Source organism: Chionomys nivalis, unplaced genomic scaffold (assembly GCF_950005125.1).
Source record: "Chionomys nivalis unplaced genomic scaffold, mChiNiv1.1 scaffold_77, whole genome shotgun sequence".
Classification (NCBI taxonomy): Eukaryota; Metazoa; Chordata; class Mammalia; order Rodentia; family Cricetidae; genus Chionomys; species Chionomys nivalis.
This window is the reverse complement of record NW_026646968.1, coordinates 439,414-456,038: the sequence shown is the minus strand read 5'-3', so window position 1 is coordinate 456,038 and position 16,625 is coordinate 439,414. Positions and strand designations below refer to the sequence as shown.

General features: G+C 39.7%; 1 pseudogene; it reads right to left on the bottom strand.

Annotated features, from left to right (window-relative positions):
• Positions 1 to 8,545: 8,545 nt before the first annotated feature.
• Positions 8,546 to 16,625, bottom strand: part of LOC130869186 (2'-5'-oligoadenylate synthase 2-like) — a 68,518-nt pseudogene continuing 60,438 nt past the window's right edge.

The following is a 16,625-nucleotide window of genomic DNA, read 5'->3' as shown; positions in this document are numbered from 1 at the left end:
CTGGGCCCTTCAGCTCAGCCAATGCTAAAACTGGGTATCTATGGGTTGCAGACTCACTGACTAGGATAAGAAGAGGGAATCCTCCACCCCCCAAGGCAGTTTATCTAAATTGTCAAACTTGCTGCAGAGCGCTCTATCTAGCTTTGTGGTTTTTCGGGGCTACTCCAAGACATCCTATCTAAATTGTCAACCTGCTACAGGGTGTTTTATCTAGCTTTATGGGTTTTTTTCAGGGAAATTCGGGAATAGACACAGGGCCGTCCCCAGGGTGAGCTAAGCCCGCCAATTTGAGAACCAATGAAATGCTGTTGCTAGACAAGCCTCTTATGTAACTTCTAAATCCTTATAAATACATGATGTGCCATCAGCCTGGCATGCTCAGTAACTTAATTGTAACTTAGTTGCTGCAGCATCCATAGGTGCCTGTGTATTTAATAAACTGCCTCGTGCTTTTGCATCCAGTGGATTGGTTCTGGTTCTTGGGTGGAGGACTCTTTGATAGACACCTCTCTCAGAGGGTCTCTCATTATGAACTGTTTTGCCCATATAATGTTTAACCTGTGACAAGAATAAGGAATCATTTTTTGTATGTAAAATTTACAATAAAAGACTAAGGTTTGAAGCTCGGGATAGAAGAAGAAGAACTTGCCTTGCAGATAATACCCTGTCAGCTTGCATCAGAATCCTGAGTTTGTATACTCATTTTGCCTTCCAGACATCCCATATTTGAGACCCACTTCTTGACTGAGGCTGGTCCCAGGCATCTTGGTGCATTTTTATATTCACTGGTGATTTCTATTGTGCATTACATACCTATACAACTTGTAATTTCCCTTTTGCATTTTCCCCACACATAATTTTGGACAAGCAGTTTCTTCAAGCTAGGCAGACAACAATCCTTCCATCAAGAATTCTTACCACCAGGATGAGCTTTGATTAAGATAACCAGTCATTTGAGACAAAAGTCTGCACAAATCTTTCACAACGCACTTTAATGTGCAATGGTCTCTAAATTTCAGAGCCAGAAGAAAACCCTCTAAGGGAAAACCACAAGTTAATCAAAAGAGAACCAGGAAAGAGTCAGTGATGGCTAGGTGGGTGGAGGGACAGAACTTACTCCTCTTAATTTGTCCCTTTGCCTCCACATGAAGAGAATGAGAGAATGGTATGGCATGTATCACATGTTCATTCTCTCTATATCTCTCAGAAACATATAAGTGTGTGTGTGTATACAAACATACCTTTATATTTATAAATATATTATATAATATCAATATATCAGTGAATATGTATTATATATTTCTGCTCTCTCTAAATAATTCAATAGATATTATTATTTCAAATACCTATCAGTAGCTCTTCACACATTCACTATATGAAAGTTTATTTTTATTTTTATGTCAGAATAGAGAAATAAGTAATGTTTATGATAATGAAAAAAATATAGACTGTTCAAAACTGTAATTCCAATTCCAAAGGATCTGACACTCTCACAGAGGCATACATGAATGCAAAACACCAATACATATAAAATAATAAAAAATAACTAAATTTTTGTAGGAACCAGTGGGGGCAGGAGCACCACAAGAAATCTCACAGAACTAACTAACCTGGGATCATAGTGGCTCACAGAGACTGAACCACCATCAAGAGAGCATGCATGGGACTAACCTAGGCCCTCTGTATATATGTTACAGTTGTGTAACTTGGTGTTTTTGTGGGACTCCTAACAGTGGGTGCAGGTCCTGTCTCTGTTGCTTGCTTTTGGGAACCATTCATGCTATTGAATTGCTGCATCCATCCTTAATAGAAGAGGACATGCCTAATCTCACCACTACTTGATAGAATATGTCTTGCAGGTATCTATATGAAGTCCACCTTTTTCTGAAGAGTAAAAAGAGGAGGAGGAATGGATGGGGAGTGGGAGCAGTGGAGGTAGGAGGGAGTTACTGAGAGGAAGGAGAGGAAATTTTGACTGGGATGTAAAAAATAAGAAAAACAAATAATAAAAGTAAACTCATGCCCCAAAAGGAGAATATAGATGGTTATCATGCTTAAACTTGAGGTATTAAAATAATGGCCCTGGGACATTGGCACTTACTGTAATTTTATAATGTGTTTGCAGTTGTATAGAAATAGTTAAATAAGCCGGGCGGTGGTGGCGCACGCCTTTAATCCCAGCACTCGGGAGGCAGAGGCAGGCGGATCTCTGTGAGTTCAAGACCAACCTGGTCTACAAGAGCTAGTTCCAGGACAGGCTCCAAAACCACAGAGAAACCCTGTCTCGAAAAACCAAAAAAAAAAAAAAAAAGAAATAGTTAAATAAAATTAGGCATAATTTTGATCGGATCTAATACATAATGTTTTTGCCTTATTCTTGGAATAGTTATATCATGTTTAGGAATTGTTATGACCTGGCTATTGTTTTACATTTAGAAATTAATTGTGACATAAGAAGATAAAAATGTGTTTTCAGTTGACATGAGGTGCAGTTGTGATAGCTATATTTGGCTGTCAACTTTATTACATCTGAAGTTAACTAAAACCCAACAATGTAGGGGCACACCTATGAGGAATTTCTGTTTAATTTAAAGTGAAGATTTACATGCATTCCAGATCTTTGAGGTAGGGAGACATACTTTTAACCTGGATCTTTATGGGGAAAGACAACTTTAACCTGGATGTTTTGAGCTGAAAAACACCACCTCTAATCTCGATCATGTCTTGTGCTGGAAGCATGTATAAAGAAATGGAAGAAGGGAGCTTTTCCTCTTTAGCTGATTGTTCTCACCTTGCTAGGAAATCCATTTCTTCACAGGTATTGGAGCCATCGATGTTGGGATTCCAGATTACACTAAAGATGGGCTGAGACATCTGGGTTCATGGACTGATCAACTCCTAGATACTTGGACTTTGCCATCATAGCCAGTCAATGTTGAATTAGCTGGACCACAGCCTCTAAGTCATTCTAAAAATATACTCTTTGTGTATATAGAGAAATTCATTCCATAATCCATTCTATAAATTCTCTTACTTCACAGAACCCTGGCCAATACACCAGACATGTACAGAAGAATTTTAGAGTAGTTTGGGCTATGCATTAGCTTCATTTCAGTTACAAATTCCAGGTGTTCACTTTCTGTTAACCTGTCTTCAAAAGATGCTTTGATAAGAAATGGAAAACCAGATGTCTTAGCTTCTGTGGCCCAAGATCTAGCACCCCCAGGTACATGAAGATCAGAGGACAGTAGATTCTTTTTACCCTTGGTGTGACAGATCCAGTCTGGAGAATCAGAGGATCACTTCCTTCATATACTAACTTTGGCTCACTCTCTTTCTCAGAAGTCAGATCCATTCCAGAGGGGTTTCACAAAAGTAAAGCAGTCACCTGGAAGAAACACTTTCTCAATATAATCTGAGATCTGCTGTGTTAAAAGAGCAGTGTAGCAAGAGTCTTAATTGGTCTTAATAAAAACTGGGAGTCAGATATCAGGGTAAATGTTGAAAGATCAGAGAAGTAAAATATCCAGCCACTAGAGAGACTTCTTACTTTACCCATTCTCCAGAGTGAAGGGGCTGAGCTTATGTCTCTATAAATCCTCAGACTGACTGGGCTAAGATCCTGTCTCTACCTTCCTTATGTTACTGTGTTCACCACTATAGTGCTGGGTTTAAAGATGTGTACCTCCCAAGTACTGGGCTCAAAGACATGAGAACCCAAGGGATCAAAGGTGTGTGCCATCGATGCCTGGCCTCTATGGCTAACACATGGCTAGCTCCACCCTCTGATCTTCAGGCAAGCTTGATTTGTTAGAACCCAAACAAAATATCATCACAGAGCAGCATCAACCCTCTCCTTTTTTTAGTGTTGCATAGAAACACTTTCCACGGGAAGTATGTGGCTCCTGATACAGGCTCCTTTCATTCCAGCTAGACTTAAGGCTCTTACTAACACTGCTTAGCTAGACCATCAAGAGTGGTTTCTTACCCCACCTCTACCCACAGAAGGGTCTTTTCAATTCTGCATTTCATCAGACAGTCATAACATGAATTGTCATCCTAGATGAGAGGTGAAAAAATCTATTCCAATCTGGCAGTCAGTGATTTTGAGGCAGGGTCATGAAATTGTGTGAGCCCTACATGGATGTGTGGCAGCCTAAGACAATTAGCATACCTACTACATGTACATGTCCCTAGAGATCTCAAGTAATTTCTGTCTTTTGTTGGAGGTGATCCAATCCAACTAACAGAGCACATATGACTGGGAGAACAAAGTTCAAGTGTAGGGACTGGAGAGATGGCTCATGCATTAAGAGCATTTTTGGGTGTCTCAAAATGTCCACATGACAGCAAACAAACCTCTGTAATGTAAGTTCCAGGTGGAATCCATTTCCCTTAACTGGCCTCTGTGGGAATTGCATGTATGTTGTGGCAAAACACTCACAAGTGGAAATAAAAGCACTACAAAATGACCCAACATGTCTTGGAGTACATTATTTCTGCTGAGTGGTTATTATTTTTCACTCACCTTTCAAGAAAACTAGAGGCAGATTGATTGCTATTTCCTGATTTCTTTTGACCACCTTTGGTTGAATGTTCTCATTTCCTAAGAGGCCTGAACAACGTAGTTGTGTGATGTTGGAAGCCCCTATGTATGCTGTGAATATGTTTTACTCTCATTGGTTAATAAAGAAGAATATTTTGCCAAGAGTCAGGCAGAATATAACTAGGCAGGAAGTCCAAAGAGTGAGAAGGAAGGTGGAGTCTAGGAGATGCCATGTAGCCACTGGAGGAATAAGATGTCAGAACATTAGTGATAAATCACAACCATGTGGCAATACACAGATTAATAGAAATGGGCTAATTTAAATGTAAGAACTAGCTAGTAATAAGCCTGTGTCACTGGCCAAACAATTATAATTAATGTTAAGCCACAGAGTAATTATTTTACAAGCAGCTGTACGATTGGACAGAACACATAAAAGCTTCTAGTTACAGTCAGTTGTGTTCCCCTTTAACTTGGTCTGCATGATGATTTATAAACATGTCTGAACAGTGTACAACATTTTACTGGTAGCTAAATATATGACCTCAAGGATGCAATATGTCTTGTTTTTCTATTGTCTCATGGGTATACACAGAGTAGGCCATGCCATCCATGTCCATATCCAAGGTGCCATGTGCCTGTGTAGCCCATGGCTGGGAAATCATTTTGCAGCCCAAGGTGCCTGGAACTTGCTGATATAGATCCATGACTATGAGATCTGGGTTTACAGAAGTGTGACATCTCACTGTACTAAAGAAGAGTCTTAAGAGTGAAAAGTTGGAAATTGCTTTTTATTCATAAAATATTCATTTTATTCGATGGGGGTTTTAAAATAGTAGCCATTATAAAGAGTGTGTAGTCTTAGCAAACTATTAAAACAAAAGAATAAAAGAAATAACAAAAATAACAAACCCTTACACTAAAATTAAGAAAACAGAAAAACCAAAGCACAGATATCCCGAGGTATATACCAAATCAAACCAAAACAAAACAAAAACAACCAACCAAACAACATTAAGCAGAATTCCTAGTTTTCTTTTGGATTTTCTTTAAGGAAAATCAAATGAATAATGTGAGCCATGAGGAACTTGATTAGTCTCTGTAGTGAATTATCTTCAGCAACACTTGTGCATGATATGGGGTCATCTTCAGCACTATACTAGAGAGAGAATCTTAGGCTTTTAGGTATGGCTGGCTAGCAGTGTGACAGACAGAGTCTTCCTTGTCAGATGTCACATTACATATAGAGTCAGCTTGCCAAAGCCCTTGACAGTAAGCTGAGAGAATAACTCTTCCTTACCCACATATCTTCCTCCATGTTGTTTTTCCCCACACTGGGGCCACTTGGGGATGGATGTTAGGCTTCTGAGTAATTTGTGGTGTGTCCTGTGTATCTCAAGCTTATTTCTGATGCAGTCAATTCTCCAGAAATAGTAAGCCAACAGATGTGGACCAGATTGGGACTGGGTCCTCTGATGGTAGGTTGATTTTTGTCTCTCTGGTGAGTTCATGGCTTTTTCTGAGGAGTCCTTGATCCTAGTGTAGAATGTCATGCCTTCAAGGTATGTCTGGCTTCCTCTAGCCTTCTCAGTTCTCTTAAGAGGTGCTGTCAAAGAAGAAATGGAAATTAGACATAGTAACAGTCCGTCTGGGCCACTGGCAAGAAAAAAATTTCAGGGCCTATTTACCTCTAGTAAAGTCAAGGAAGAAAACCTACACCATTAATCACGTGGTTGGTGGGAATGGGGCTCAATGGTGGCTTACTAGCCTGGCATGTAGTGCTCCTGCTGCAGCTGCTCCATCAGGCAGGAGGCTCTCCTCTTGGGCTGTGGTCTGTTCCAGTTCATGTTGAATCTGCTCAAAACTAGAGGAGGAAGGCAGCTGGGACAAAGGCCTGGTGGGGCCCTGCCATGTCAGCTTTTGAGCCCCCACCAGCTAGACAATCCAGCATTACCTTTTAGCTGAGCTCATTCTCTGCTTTCCCAAGGGAAAAAGGTCAGAGAGCCCCTGGAATGGATTCTTTTTTCAACTTTTAAAAACTGCTAGAAGTTGAACTGGAAAATACACTCCGCTGAACTAGAAAAAAAACAGCGTATTTATCCAACAGCCCAAAAACATTATTTTGGAGAAATATTATTTGAGTCATGGTTCAGGAAAGACATTCATGGCCTTGATACCAGGTGAATGTGAGCAACCTGTAAAACTCTATGTCTGACCTCTAATGGACCTTACACAGCACTGCAGAGAAGGCTGTGATCATTCCTCTAGCTCAGATTCTGCATGGAGTTAATTTGTCAACTTCTAAACTATTTATGGTCAGAAAAAATATTCTCATTGGAAACTGACAAACCCTGCAGAGAGCCTGGAATCAGCAGGAGCGTGCTGCATTCAAATAATCTGAAGAATAGAAATTCATCTCTAAATGTGATGTTCTTGAAGGAAAATAAAGTGGCAGAAAACACCCTGTCCTTCACAATTGACCTCCCACTTCTAGGTTTGGGGATACCATAGGAATATTTGTGGGGAGACATAACCTAAGGGATGAGATACTTAGACCACATTAGAGATCTCAGAAGAAAAGAAGGGGTCACAATCCCCAGAAGACTAATAACCAAGCATATTGTTGCCTGGACAAAATTCCTGGTGATTAACTAACTCGATACTTTGAACTTTCTTTTCCTGGCTGTGACTGGGAGCCTTGACAAATGAACAAAAACAAAACACACACACACACACATGCATACACACACACACCCCTTTCTTAAACCCCCCAAAACACAGGAGAAGACTAGAGTGTTGCTGTACTTTTTTGCTCCAGGGGGAAGTTGCAGGTCATCAATGCTGTCTCTTACTGCTCTTACACTCAGTCAGACTATTCTGCCCTAGCCTAAATTTCTTTCCCCTTCCAGGAAAGTTCTTCATCTCAAGACTCACTGATCATATAGGTAAGTAAAACCCTCTGCACAAGTGGGCTTGACCACAAAAGACCGAGTCCCAAAGGAAGAGGGCTGTATATTAAACCTCCAGATAGCTCTAAGTTGACCCATTAGAGTCTCCAAAGAAAACTTACCCATGCTCCTTCACAGAAGACCTGGATAGCACCAGAGAATGGAATTGACCCAACGTCATTACTCAACAACTTTTGACCATAATACAGTGCACATAATATGAAAATAGCCACAGATCAGTCAGTAGGAGGCTAGAGAGATCACTCACAGTGCTTTTCTGAAATGCAGCACTCTATATAATTATGAGTATATTAATCTGTACTGACATAACTGCGTACATGATAGAGTGAGTATCAAAATGTCAACAAAGAGATATACTGCCAGGTTCTGTGTTGTGAAGCTAATGAGACAAACCAGACATTTCCTGGGAGGTTACCTGTGTTCAGTGGAAGAAAAGAGGTCTACTTTTTATTTCCAAAATAGCTCTAAATTCTTTTATTATAAGGCATATTAATTACAAAATAGTAAAACTGTGGAAAACTTAAGAAAAAACTCAAAGTCCTTTCGCTTTCTTACCAAATGAACCATTTAGCAATAAGATGAAACAGAAAAGGATAGGAAGCTCTATCTGTGAATAGACAGGAGATTCAAAGAGCTCTGACTAGATAGCTTAGCCAGAACAGAAATTTTCTGTTCTACCAAGCAAATGATCTACAGGCCCTTGACCTCACTCACTCACTCAAAGCTCTGTGTACTCCCAACATGGCTCCCAGCCTAGCACCCTTCCTACCGTACTGACATGTAGGTGTGCTATATGAGATTTACCCATCTCCTTCTAGGACTGCAGCTTCTACCAGAGTGGGATGGTTTGCTTGCCAATCATGTTGTGTCTTCCAAGAGGTTAACTTCACAGAAAGACTTGTGAAAGATCACAGAAATTAACTATTGGATGGAATGTAGGTGGTCAGCTGGGTAAGTGAGTGGATGGTTACATGACTGTGTATATATGTATGTGTATGGTTAAATAGGTGGGCAGCTTGCTCCTGCTGCCTCAGTTTATCTGCTGCTGCTTTGCCCAGAGGTCATAGATTTTCTCATAGGCCTCCTCACAGAGCCTCTTCATCTTCTCACAGGACTCTTGCAGGAAAATCTGCTCCTCCTGCAGCTTTCTGTTGTCATCTATTAACATGCCCACTTTTTCCTCCAACTGTGTCCAGAAGCTGGCTGTGGAGGGTTCTTAACCATCACAAAAAATGATGAGCTCCAGTCAACCTCTATCTGCCACTCCTACCTATATATAAAACAGCCATCCCTGCAAGGTCCCATTTCCTCAGACAGACTGAGACTGGAGCCCACATTAGCTATGCCAGTATCACCCAGGTGATGTTCCTCTGAGAAATGAATTCTGTTTCCCCGACATCGGTACTTAACTGTTCATGGTATTGGTAGAATATCATCAGGTATAGAGCAAACATGGTCTGAGGGAGGACAGTGGACCCAACAGGAATACATTGCACATATGTCCTATAGAAACAGACTTTGTTAGCCCCTGTCAGAGTTCCAGAGATTATTCAAGGTGCAAACCATATTTTCTATCTAGCAGCTCTGGAAGTCAACAGGACAATGTTGGGAGGGGCTCTCAAACTCCTTGCACTTAGGAGAATCAGTCTGGTAGATACATGTATAAGGTGAACAAAATAGAACCACAGCCTTCACTTTGCTTCAAAGACAAAGAAGGGCAGAAGCTGTCCTTCTGTGGACTGCCAGACTTATGCCACACTTACTTGGTACAGCATCAGGATTTTAACCACTAAGCCATCTATCTCCCTCACCCCTAACAGTACATATAGTTTCAGTGAGTTAATGTTAGCATTATTTCTGTGTGTAGTAATACTTCTCAAATACAAATTTTGGGAACTAAGAATGAAACAAATAGAAGAACTCTATAGCTGTATTTCTTTTAATTCCGTCAATACTTAACATGTAGTCCAGAATAAGTATAATGGATACAAGGTATAGATTAGTATATCATATTCATGCCAGTTACTCATGCAATCCTCTATCATTTTATTTTCTCAAGTTGTATGTGGGAAAAGAAAAAACAAAGATAACTGATGTAGCTGAAACTTGTATATGTGAATAATGTCATTGTGGAACTTGGTACTAGTCTTTTATCTATTTTCTTCCTACACTACTTCAAACTTAAAGTATGTAGATAAATCTCAAGAAGGAGAGAGAAAACACACAAAATTACTAACATTATATGGTAAAGAGGGATATCGCTGCTGATGACATGAAGATTAAGAAAATCAAAATCCATTCTTGATTATTTAAAAAAATACCTCCCAGAAAACTAAGTATAAAGAGCCTTAACAAAAACTTTTCAGCTACCATCATATTGAGAACAAAGATAAGGAATAAGGCCGGGTGATGGTGGCGCACGCCTTTAATCCCAGCACTTGGGAGGCAGAGGCAGGTGGATCTCTGTGAGTTCGAGACCAGCCTGGTCTACAAGAGCTAGTTCCAGGACAGGCTCCAAAGCCACAGAGAAACCCTGTCTCAAAAAACCAAAAAAAAAAAAATAAGAAATAAGGAAGGGTACTCTCTATTCCTATTGCATACTGCATATGATTCCAAACAGTATGTTTTGAAAAAGATATATAAAAAGGAATGGAAGAAAACTCATATTTCATTATTGTCTATGTGGAGGAGGCAGACACAATAAACAAACAAACAAAGTAACTGGCCAAGACAGGCCTGGATAATAAGTAAAAAAGAGTTCATTATATAAGGCATAAGAGAAAGCGAATTAATTCACAAATTTAACTTTTATACTCTAGTAATGAACAGTTAGACTCTGAAATTAAAAAAAAACCACTAAGGTAGAAAACAGTATAAATCTGTTGGGGCACAGTGATGTTCACCTTGAATCTCAGTACTCTAGAAGCAGAAAGGCAGCTCCTTGAGTTTCAGGCCAGTCTGATCTACAGGGCAAGTTCCAAGACAGTCAGGGTTACACAGAAAAACTCCATCATGAGCCGCACAGTGGTGGCACACACCTTTAATCCCAGCACTTGGGAGGCAGAGGCAGGCAGATCTCTGTGAGTTTGAGGCCAGTCTGGGCTACAAGAGCTAGTTCCAGGACTGGCTCCAAAGCTAAAGAGAAACCCTGTCTCAAAAAAAGCCTCCATTTTAAAAAAAGACACAAAACAAAAACCTAAATGTGAAGGGTTGCAGAGATGGCTCATCAGTTAAGAATGACATTGCTTTTCTAGAGAATTCAAGATCTGTTTTGAACACCCACATCTGGAAGCTCATAATGCTGTGACTCCAGCTCTATGGAATATGAAGACCTCCATGAACACCTAAGAACATGAGGCACACATGCAGAGACAGTGAGAAAAAGACAGATACAAATGTACACATATATAAATCTTTTATAAAAACTAAAAGGGAGAGAGGAAAGATGAGTGCTAAAAATTCAAAATATAGGTTGCAGAGATGACTAAGAGCACTTGCTACTCTTATAGAGAACCTGAGTTTACTTCCCATAACTCTGTCAGGTTGTTCACAACACCTCTAACTCCAGTTCTCAGACATGATTTGTCTGGCCTTCCAGGTACTGGCATTTATATACACACACATACTCACACCCATACACATATGAATTAGAACAGCTTTAAGAAAACACTTAAAAAGACTAAATGTACTTCTGAGTCTAATTATAACACTCAAAACAATCTCCCAAAGGGCCAGACTTAATTCTTCATAGTCAAGAAGTTCAATTTTTAGTGATCAAGAAAACCAATCTTTTCTTTTGTCTTATATATAAGGGATGGGATGAAGAGGATAACTTGATTCCCTTTAATTTGCAAAACACTACCTAGGTAGTACTTACTTGATCTGCTCAGCTGACCCTCCAGAAGTTGCATTTGTGATGGCCCAAGAAGCTTCTTTTCTTGTTCAGAATGCAGTGGTTTGCAATATACTAATTAGAGCTTGGAACATGTTAGCATCTATCACAGTCTGAACTTGAAGAAAAAGCTAAAAGAATAATAATGTTACACTATTTGTGGAAATATCACTAAGGGTCATTACAACTTACTTTGTTCTTGTTTTGTTTCTAAAACCAGGTCTCATTAAATAGCTCTGATTAGCATGGTGATGTGGATTCCAAAAAAGCAATGATTTTAAAAAATAAAACAAACTTTTTAAGAGTACACACAGTCATAGATGAAAGGATTAAAGAAAAACAAGCCATGTAAAAATGGAAAATACACAGAGTCTGGATTATGTATATTATTTATATTATTGTGGTTTTCTTTTAATCTTTTGACTGAGTGAGCTAAGCACAGAGAGACATTTCATTGTATGGGCTGCTAAGCTAAACAAACATATATACTTAAAGGTTACGTTGACTTCAAATTTTTGCTCTAACGATTTGTTGCTTTGGAAAACATGTTCTGTTTTTATTTCCACAGAGGATGAGAACCTGTGGATTCCTTCTAGACTAATGTGGTTCAGTGGAACAAGACCCCCTTTAAGGTCTCCATTAACCCCTAAAATTACTTTGCACAACAAAAAGCAGAAACCGTTTGGAGACTACAACACCCAAATTCCCTAAATTATTGTTTATAAATATTTGTTTACATTTAAAGGGGGATATGAGATAGAGATAAATATTTTGCATTAATATGGATCTCAGTTTGTTGATACAAATTTAAGGTCAATTTTATTATACATGTATTTCTGCTCTTGATTAAGGTATTGTGTTTGTGCAGCTCATTTAAGAATGTAATGTATAATTAAGAAATACAGGTTAGCCGGGCGGTGGTGGCGCACGCCTTTAATCCCAGCATTTGGGAGGCAGAGGCAGGCGGATCTCTGTGAGTTTGAGACCAGCCTGGTCTACAAGAGCTAGTTCCAGGACAGGCTCCAAAACCACAGAGAAACCCTGTCTCGAAAAACCAAAAAAAAAAAAAAAAAAAGAAATACAGGTTAATGGATAATCATCAATAATAGTCAAGCTTGTAGTCATGTTAGGTTTTCTAGATGTACAGAGATAAATTTCAGATGGATAGTCTTCAAATATTTCAAAGACTAACAGAATATGGCATTTAAAGTATTTTAAGAACTTAGGACTTTTCATGACAATGAGACACATCTGTTCCTGGCAGCATCAGTCTAGTTCAAGGAGAAGATGGGCATCTAAGAAGTTCCTTATGGAGTTTGTTGGCATTTGGGCAAGGAATGGCACTTGCCTGGACTGCTTGATGTTAAGCTGTATAAACTGGACATGCAGGACCCACAGAAAAATGACTGCTGAACTTGTGTAAAGGTAAGACAGTCCTTCAGGGTTCCTGCTTCATGAAAGAGTCTGCCAGACATTCTGCAGGACAAAGAATAAAGTGACTGACAAACTGCCAATATAGGCAGAACTATCTTTGAAATTTTCTGCTTCATGAAAAAGTCTATCAAATTCTAGGGGCCTGTAGGCTGAAGATGGATGCCTAGAAGAATGTTACAGAAGAACTTTGGGTGATTGTCCAGACAATGAGATGTCTTTGTCAATTCTAGAGTTTTGGAAGTTGCTTAAAATGTACTTCCTGTTTACTTAAGTAATAAAAGATAAAGTAGATATAAATATTGTAGCTGTGATTTTTTTGCTTGATACCTGTTTTGTTACATGTAATTTTACTATGTTCAAGTTAAAACCTTCCTTTTTATTTAGACAAAAAGGGGAGGTGATGTGGGCTTCCCTTCTGTATATGTGTTGCTTTTATTGGTTAATGAATGAAGAGGTTGTTTTGGCTGTGATAGGGAAGAATAGAGTTAGGCAGAAAAACTAAACTGAATGCTGGGAGAAAGGAGGCAGATTCAGAGAGACATTGTGTAGCTGCAGAGGAGACAGACACTGGAACCTTGCCCATAGGCCATGGTAGGCCATGACCTAGTGGTGATGCATAGATTAATAGAAATGGGTTAACTTAAGAGGTAAGAGCTAGCTAGAAATATACACAAGATAACAGGCCAAGTAGTGATTGAATTAATAGTTCCTGTGTGACTATTTCAGACCCGGGTGACCAAGAATGAACAAGCAGTATCCACCTACAGCCTGGAACTTGCTATGTAGACCAGGCTAGCCTTCAACTCAGAGTTCCATCTGTTTCTGTTTCCAAGTGCTGGGATTAAAAAGAATAACTTTTGAACTAACATGACAAATAATGTTTGTTTTCCTACAACCATTTTTAAATTTTTACTTTATTCATTATTATTGTGTATTTGAGAATGAATAGGCACAGAACTAGTTTTCTTCTTCTATCATGGGTTCTGTACCATAATTAATATTACTTTTATGGAGTTTGTGGTCTTAAGTCTCATCAGGGCAGAAGAGATGGTTTAGTGGATAAAAGTGCTTGCCACAGTACTGGCAAGCAGTTATAATATCTAGAAACCACTGGAATTGTAAAGTGATGGCAAGCTCAAAATGAAAGTCACAACATTTAGGTCTTTAATAGTCCATGAAAAAATTTACAAACTCTAAAGCATAGGTTCATTGGAAAATATAGTTTACTAAGAAATAAAGAAAACCTATTTAGCACATGGTCCATCAAAACATTTTGAAAACACAGACCTTTTCTTGGATCTTTGGTAAAATCATCAAATTTAAAGGTAGAGAGAAAATGCATGGACTAAGTATCAAAAACTAACATTAGAAAAAAGTAAATTTAGACTGAAATAGTGACACGGGATGTTGACACTTTTATACTGACCAAAACAACCTCACCTATCAATAGAGAGCTCTGCTGTTTACTGCTCTTTTAGAGGATCCAGGTTTACTTCCAACACCAACAGATGGCCCACAACTTTCTGTAACTCTAGTTCCAGGAGATCCAATACTCTCTTCTGGTCTCCAAGCACAGCATGCACATGACACAATACAGTTATACAGGCATATACACATAAAAAAAATTAAAAAAAGTTTTATGAAAATGTGTCTCATACATAGGGATAAAAAAGGAAGGTACTCTGGCATTACCTGGATCTGTGTCCTATTTCCAACTGCAATATTAGATATTGTCCAACAAGCTTTCTTTTTCATAGGTTCCTTGAGGCTACTCAGTAAGTGCAGTAAACTCTGAAGTGCGGAGCAATTCAAAATTACCTAAAGAAGAAACAGGTTTTTCAGTTTTACTTATAGCACAGTTCCAAGTTATTTTTTTATTAAAAATTTCTGCCTCCTCAGCGCCTCCCATTTCCTCCCTCCCTTAATTCCCCTCCCCCTTTCTCTCCAGTCCAAAGAGCAGTCAGGGTTCCCTGCCCTGTGAAAAGTCCAAGGTCCAACCCCTCCATCCAGGTCTAGGAAGGTGAGCATCCAAAAAGACTAGGCTCCCACAAAGCCGGTACATGCAGTAGGATCAAAACTCAGTGCCATTGTCCTTGGCTTCTCAGCAGCCCTTATTGTAGGCCATGTTCAGAGTCTGGTTTTTTTTTGTTTGTTTGTTTGTTTTGTTTTTCGAGACAGGGTTTCTCTGTAGCTTTGGTGCCCAACCCGGAACTAGCTCTTGTAGACCAGGCTGGCCTCAAACTCCCAGAGATCCACCTGTCTCTTGCCTGCCAAGTGCTGGGATTAAAGGCATGAGCCACCACCACCCAGCCCAGAGTCTGGTTTTACACATGCTTTTTTAGTCCCGGTCCAGATGGCCTTGGTGAGCTCCCATTAGATCAGCCCCACTGTCTCACTGGGTAGGTGCACCCCTCGCGGTCCTGACTTCCTTGCTCATGTTCTCCCTCCTTCTGCTCCTCATTTGGACCTTGGGAGCTCAGTCCAGTGCTCCAATGTGGGTCTCTGTTTCTATCTCTATCCATTGCCAGATGAAAGTTCTATGGTGATATGCAAGATATTCATCAGTATGGCTACAGAATGCAGCCATTTCAGGCTCCCTCTCCTCAGCTGCCCAAGGAACTAACCAGGGACACCTCCCTGGACACCTGGAGAACCCTCTAGAGTCAAGTCTCTTGCCAACCCTAAAATGGCTCCCTTAGTTATGATAACTTCTTCCCTGGTCCCATATCCACCCTTCCTTTATCCAAACCATCCCATTCCCCCAAGCTATCCCCATCATCCCCCTTCTCACTTTTCTCTCCCCATGTCCCCTCACCCCCATCCCACCTCACCCCCAAGTTCCTAATTTTTGTCTGGCAATCTTGTCTACTTCTAATATCCAGGAGGATTTCTATGTTTTTCTTTGGGTTCACCTTCTTATTTAGCATCTCTAGGATCTCATATTATAGGCTCAATGTCCTTTACTTGTGGCTAGAAACCAATTATGAGTGAGTACATCCCATGTTCATCTTTTTGGGTCAGGGTTACCTCACTCAGGATAGTGTTTTCTATTTCCATCCATTTGCATGCAAAATTCAAGGTGTCATTGTTTTTTACCGCTGAGTAGTACTCTAATGTGTACATATTCCACACTTTCTTTATATATTCTTCTGTGGAGGGGCATCTAGGCTGTTTTCAGGTTCTGGCTATTACAAATAATGCTGCTATGAACATAGTTGAACAAATGCCTTTGTAGTATGACAGAGCATCTCTTGGGTATATTCCCAAGAGTGGTATTGCTAGATCCTGGGGTAGGTTGATCCTGAATTTCCTGAGAAATCACCACACTGCTTTAAAAAATGGTTGCACAAGTTTGCATTCCCACCAGCAATGGATGAGTGTTCCTCTTACTCCACATCCTCTCCAGCAAAGGCTATCATTGGTGTTTTTGATTTTCGCCATTCTGACAGGTGTAAGATGGTATCTCAAAGTTGTTTTGATTTGCATTTCCCTGACTGCTAAGGAGGTTGAGCATGACCTGAAGTGTCTTTTGGCCATTTGAATTTCTTCTGTTGAGAATTCTCTGTTCAGATCAGTGCCCCATTTTTAAATTGGGTTATTTAGCATTTTAAAGTCTAGTTTCTTGAGTTCTTTATATATTTTGGAAATCAGACCTTTGTCTGCTGCGGGGTTAGTGAAGATCTTCTCCCAGTCAGTAGGTTGTCTTTTTGTCTTAATGACAGTGTCCTTTGCTGTGCAGAAGTGTCTCAGTTTCAGGAAGTCGCATTTATTCAATGTTGCCCGT